The 6,937-nt window shown below is 42.0% G+C and overlaps 1 protein-coding gene across 1 annotated transcript in view; it reads right to left on the reverse strand.

The window, feature by feature from the left end:
* The window catches only part of LOC107393251 (zinc finger protein GLIS1), a 91,086-nt gene that overhangs the window by 44,438 nt on the left and 39,711 nt on the right, over positions 1–6,937 (reverse strand). The gene's annotated exons all lie outside the window — the stretch shown is intronic.

Consider the following 6,937-nt stretch of genomic DNA (forward strand, 5'->3'; position numbering starts at 1 on the left):
CACCCCAGCTTAATAGCTCTCACGTATTAGTAAAGTGATATGGCTCAGCAAAGAGGTTAAACTGATTAAGGTTTTGGATGGGACACAATGATGACATAACTCTGTGCAATGTATGTCTAGCAGTTGCTCTTGGTCATCAGGTTTCCGATACCAGATTGTGATTAAATGTTGAGGAAATGGGGAAAACTCAAAATACCACATTCCAGACAAATACAATTAAAGTGTAGCACATGCAGCAAATCCTGCATGCTTTGATACCTGCTTAAGAGGTCAAAAACAGGGTAGCTGCAGCTCCAGAACTTCATAGAAAGACGTTTTTTTTATTTTGTATTTTTTTTTTTGCCTAAATACTTATTTTGGTTGATTGCCAATTCTCTACTCCTATAGAAATAAGGCATACAACAATAGTTTCTCCAAGATGAAAAACTAGTTGTCTTTCCATGTGGCCCCCAAAATGCACAAAACAATTCCTTTAGGTTAACAAAATCTTTCATTTGTCTGATAGCAAACTCAGATAATTGATCCTGAGCTTAAGCAGTCCCACGTCTGCAGTGGGGATGGTTTAGGAACAGGAAATATGGTGAAATCTGTTGTAGTTCTCACATAAAGATGTGGGTGGAGCTTTAACTTGCTCAGGCAGTGCTTGAACTGATGAACATCTTTGGAAATGCAATGTCAGATGGTCGTTCTACTGTGGCAAATTCCTGTATTTTCTTAATGTCAGACATAAAAGGATCTAAATAAAAATGTATTTCAAGAGCTTGAAGGCATTCTGATGGCTCATCGTTTGTTTTCCTACATTCCCTAAAACGTCTACAACAGATATTAATAGTGTAAAGTTAACATCAGACCTAAAATGGCCCAAGTAAGCTGGAATGATGACAGTTTTAGCCTTTCTGTACATTGTTGTTGAATGCTGCAGACACAGCAATAATCTCTCCTCCACCCTACCAGAACATCCCCTGTAAGTATAGAGCTGGGTGACGTGGCCTAAAATCAGTATCGTGATATATTGAGGATTTCACCTCAATAACGATAAATGAACGATAACTACAGGTAAGCGCAGAAACAAAAGTTGTCCACTAGATGGGGCTGTCACATGTGGAACGTTGAGTCACATATTTACGTGAGTCAAGGTGGTACAGCTTCCTAAAGGGACATGAATGTTGCCAACCTACACACATCTTTTCATTTTTTTATTATCAAATTTATTGACATGGGAAAAATTCTCTCCATAAGAGTCACAAATTTCAATAGCGATACATTTTCAATTTATTGCCTAGCCCTACCTGTAAGGTTTTGACCCATTGTTATTCATTCAAACATCTCAAGACGAGGGTCAGATTCGTCAAGGTAAAAGTCCTCGCCGCCATAAATAATGTAATTTTTGTTTGTATATTGCAAAAATAACTTTATGCAGATTTCTTTTGGGACTCAGACCTCTATATGCCACCTCAAGTAAATGCCACTGACAAACCATTTGTCTGTCAGCTTTTGTCGCAGTGCACGTCTGGAACAAATTCTTGACCTAATCTAGAATCAGATATTCATGCTTTCACCGGATCCAAAATGGACTATGCCAACTTGATTCTCTTAGGTGTACATAAGTCCTCTCTTCACCATCCGGAGACAGTGCTCAGGCTTTTTACATTGTTCTTTAAGACAAATAAAACTGAAATATTCTGTTGGCCTGGGTTGGAAACAACCTACTGTTAGGGTTTTTTTTTACCCCAAGCCTCTCTTTTTTTGGACAATGAAAAGTCAATTTAAATGGAACTCAGCTGGGTGGCATCTGGGGTGGCCAATCAGATTTTAAGGGTGGCATGGGTTAGGGTTAGGACACGCCCCTGTAAAATGTACAGGACAGAGACAAAGGACTGCTGCAGGATGGAAGTATAGTTTTGAAAGGAAATAAAAAGTAGTCATACCTACATGCTGAACTCGTTTTCCTTGGATGATTCCTGACAAAAGCATATGTTGAAAAGTATTTAGTAAGAAGCAGGGGCGCTTTAAGTGCTAAAAGTTGAAATCAGCCTGGTCCTTATTTAGCCCATATTAGGTCTTTGCATTATGAGTCAGTGGTGCAAATTTAACAGGAGCTCTTTTTCCTGAGTGAGTTATGAATCAATGCCTCTACCGCCTATTGCTCTGATTGCTGCATGAGCCATATGGAGCATCATGCTCTCACTATAACATAAACAATGTGTGTGCAGCCAGATAAAACCCACAGCAGACCTCACTGATTTCTATTTTCTATTTACAAATCTCTGTCATATCTGTTTGTTGATGTTTAGCAAAACATCAACTGGAAATTTGTTGTTGAGGCTTCTTTTAAGATCTTTTTTCATCAAGAACTGAAATAAAACATCTTATCAGCCGGTGCTTTTCTACCCACAGTGAATCAGGCGGATGTATCGGTGGGTCAGACACTCAAACGTGTTGTTATGGATTTCACTCTGCACTTGCATCCAGAGTCCAGCTCCAGTTTCAGGCAGCATTCAGAGGAAAAGTTCGCTCATGGGCTGAACCATAATTTTAATTAGCTAATGGATCGCCTCTTTTTATCTTCTGCACCTGAGCCTGTTGACTGGAAAGGAGTCTATTTGTCTGAAAACATTCAGCAGCTGTTCCCAAAGGGTCTATGAAGCTTCCATGGTACAGAAGATCTAATGTACATTAGTTTTTTTCTGCAAAACCATTCATTGTCAACGTACAAATACTTAGTTACCTTACTTAAGTAGAATTTTTGGGTATCTATACTGAGTAATTACCTAGCTCCTCTCCTTACAGTTTCATGCAATTATTTGTACTTTCTACTACCAGTATAAAAATAGCCTTGTTACTTCTGTATTGTTTGGGCTGGTCAGTGTAAAAAAAAACACAAAGGCAAAAAAACATAAAAAAAAACATTCATTGCTCCATCCAGACAGAGTGAATTCTATTGTAGTTACATAATAATCCAAGAAATTTACCATTCTGACACCTTATAACAGTGGTCCGCAAATGGCGGCCCGCGGGCCACGTCCGGCCCGCGAGCCTTCTGCCTCATTCCCATCTGTACCAGGTCGGCCCTGCCCGGATAGCTCCAGTCGGCCCCAGCCCGGCCCGGTTGATTCCACACATCCTTTCTTAGGTATGCAACGATGCAGTCAGAGATATTTTCAGTTTCTAAGTAATCAGCATGATAATGAATGATGATGAATACCTTAAGCCCATGTGGGCTGACTCTACCCACCAATCAGAGGCTTGCTCTAATGGAAGGTGTGAATTTGCCGGCTCATCAGTCAGCAGTGGGTGTGTTGGCCCTGGTCAGCCTGAAGCAGACCGCCTCAGAAAGAGGGCTGAAAAACAGTCTCATTGCACCCTGAAAAAAGGCAGGCCGCCAAGATATGTAAGCAAGCTATGCCATCCGGGCCGGGTCGACCAGGTACAGATGGGAATGGCCTAACAGTGGCCCCCAAACCCCATGCGCACCCCCCCACCCCCACCCCCGACGGCCGACCGGGAGATTTAAGATAGAGCTGAGGAAAATAATCAAATAGTCAATGCATGAGATGCAGGCATAAACGGTTTTGCATCATAGAATCATGATTGCATCATAGAAGAGTACCATAATCAATTATAGTGGAATGTAGTTGTGTTATTTGTACGGCGGCACCAGCGCAGCACCCAAATCTGTCAGAGCGGTGTTCTCCACATTTACCGGGGAAACTTTGATCTGCCTTTATGTGGTACTGCAGAGCTGAGCGCTGGAGTTGTAACCTGAGACCGAACCCGAATCGAATAAGCCCGACCGGTTCTGTTGGATTTGGGCCGTAAATTACGCTCGCTCGATCGGCGACTGAGACAGAGAGAACGGGAGATTGTCTGCTCACACAAGAGAGAGGACCGGAGGACGCTCCTCCAAACACGCATTATTATTCTCATAATTTCATTATTGTTTCTCCTGGAAGCGCTCAGTCAGACCGAGTGCTGTGATGTCGGGAGGTCCGGTCTTGGGGAGGGAGCGGGGTGAGTGACGGCGGCTGCAGCATAATCATCTGTCTCTTTTATTTAGGGACACGGAGAAGTTAAAAGGAGAGAGAGATAGAAGATAGAAGTTCTCGTTCCACTTTATTCTTTTGTTTCATGATGATAAACTGATGTTAAATTCAACTTAAAGAGAAACTGGGAGGAAGCCTTGGTTCATTTAAAGTTACTGGAGATCTTGTCTCCTGTCTGCTCCTCCAGAGACAGCATGGACATGAGGGTTACATGGTGAGGGTCCCACAGGACAGGTTGGTGCAGTCACACAGCCGAGCTGGAGGGGGGCAGGTGTTGTCCTTCTTTATTTTGCAAGCTTGTGTGTTATGTGCATTACAGCCAGCGATCCAAACAGCAGACTGTGAATTGAAATTTCTGTAGCAGTTTTTTTTTTTTTTTTTTGCTTCACGACCAAAAATCACTTTTACTGGTTTAACCCCAACAATAAGCCTAACCAGTTATTCTCACTTTTAGGCATGTTGTTGAAGAACATGCAGGTTATGTTGCGACTCACTGCAGAGATGCACACCAGATTTTTCTCAAATCCTACACGTAGATTTGTCAAAAATATGTAAGCTATACAAACCAAACAAAAAGCATAGGTTTGTATTTTTTCCTGAAGTCCCTCTCTCTCGTGTACACACTCACACAGATCCTCGGTGCTTTAGAGACATGTTTTCTAAACTTCATTGCCTCCAGACCGCCAGGCTGGCCTCTGACGAAGCAGGGCAATATCAAAGTCCGAGACCATGACAGGACCACTCCGGCTGGATATATTTTTAATATTTACGCAGACGCTCAGAAAAAAATCTAATAAACTAAAACAACAAGTGAAACACAACAGGATATTGCAGAGAGATTATGTTGTTTCCTTTAGGTCCACGTGTCCCTCAGCGCTGTCCTGGCCCGCACAACAACCCGCCTTTAACAGAAAGAGGGGGTAGGGGGTGGGAACCAAACAAGCTTTCTGAAATTTAGCAGAAGTGTATGTGACCTTAAAATTCAGCCATCTGCATATAGAAGAAACTTGTGCAGTTTTTATTTTCTTTTTTTTATGAAGCGGGGAAATCTCCTAAAATATTATCCAGGTACAGAGAGTGACAGCACACGCCGGGTTCAAAGTACAACTCGTATGTTGTGATAATGACTTTTCTGTGCCAAGACACAGCGTGGAGCAAATGCTGTGCAGCTGTATGGAGAAAAAGAGTGAACAGTGTTTGTCGGGAGGGCCGAGGAGAGGGATGTGTTATGTTTGGATGTCAGCAGAGCCCGGCTTCATGAGCGCCTGCTGGAAGCTGCCGCTGGAAAGATAATAAAAGGATTATTCCTGTTCTTTATATGAACCGCTTAAATCTTTGAATACCTTTGTTTATTACGTGAGCGCAACCAAAACAAGCTGCGCCAGAGCTAGAGCGGCAAAAATGTAAAAAAGCATGGTGTTCTCATATCTTTCAAGTACCTACTTATTGACTCAAAATACATGAAAACACACAGAAAGTGTGTTTATTTTTGCTCTGACATCCCATCTTAACAAACACATTGATTAAATGTGTTGATTCAAGCTGAAGAGAATCCATACTTTGTATTGCGGACACAATGAGCCCATTTTTACACGGCCGCTCAGCTGCAACCGTGTGTGTTTATGCATGCATCAGATGTGTTTTGCAGAGTTTCACGGTGCCTCGTCTCCCAGACGTAGTCCAGCGGTTTGTCCACAATGAGGTGAATTGTTTTCACATATGGTAAACATCCTCAAGAAGCAGAGTCGCACCTTGTCAGAGTGTACCTGTCTCTCCAGGATAAACAAACGCTCACGTCGGTTTGCTGTTTGTCACCAAAGTGTTTGACCTCGCTGTAGTAAAGACCCGCCTGCATGATACTCAACACAGCAACAATAACAGCAAAAATTAAACGAAAACTTGTGAAATGACAGTTCTAAAGCTAATTACCAGGGATCTCGTCAAGGAGTTTGTGCGTGACATAAATCTCACTTGAATCAACAAAAGACCCCGCTCTCACCTTTAAAACCAGAGTCATTTCATAAAACAACACCTGGATGTGAGCGCTGAACGGGTGCAGGTTCGGTTTTCTATTAGCGTCAGGATTAGGATTTATTTTTCAGCTTGAGCAGCAGTACTCCTGACAGGGGCTCTGGGTAAAACCAAGAATTGAGCAAGACTTGCAAATGTTGCCTTCTTTCCCTCTGCGGCTCTCTTCACCATACTACCACATTTCTCCTCATGTTTGGCTTGGAAACGAGGCCAATTCACTTAATACTTGTGGGACAGCTAAACATTTAAAGCTCCTATTTAAAAGGATCAAGTGTAGGCATTGTTTGGTTATGTTAACCATATGCGTTGGCTTTTCATGATCTGAATCCCCCCTCGAAAAACCGAGCGCTTGTGAAAATAAACATGGCTTCGCCCTACACAAATTGTGGACTAATAGTGTATTTGGACAAAGTCATTCTTGTGTGTGTGTGTGTGTGTGTGTGTGTGTGTGTGTGTGTGTGTGTGTGTGTGTGTGTGTGTGTGTGTGTGTGTGTGTTTTCCATTAGTAAGTGGATGCGGGGGGAGTGACAGCTTGACACTGATTAGTAATTTGACTCGTGGAATTGGAGCCTAACCTGTGGAGAATAAAACTGTAAAACTAACATAATTCATAATTTATTTATCCTAATGAGGCACGGTGCTACTCAAACAACTTTTATTGTATTTTATCATGAAATTCTGATTTCCTCTTGTTGAGACAAAAGGTTCGACTAAAACTATATAACTTATGTCCCAAATGAACTACTTCTGGTAACCTTAACTCTATTAAATAATAGTTTTGTGTGATGGAACCTTGTGGGAACCTTTTGAAAGAAACTATGACAGATTGTCAACAGTATTGTGTAAAGGGTGTACGGTGTTGG

The sequence above is a fragment of the Nothobranchius furzeri genome, chromosome 8, assembly GCF_043380555.1.
Source record: "Nothobranchius furzeri strain GRZ-AD chromosome 8, NfurGRZ-RIMD1, whole genome shotgun sequence".
NCBI classification, from domain to species: Eukaryota; Metazoa; Chordata; class Actinopteri; order Cyprinodontiformes; family Nothobranchiidae; genus Nothobranchius; species Nothobranchius furzeri.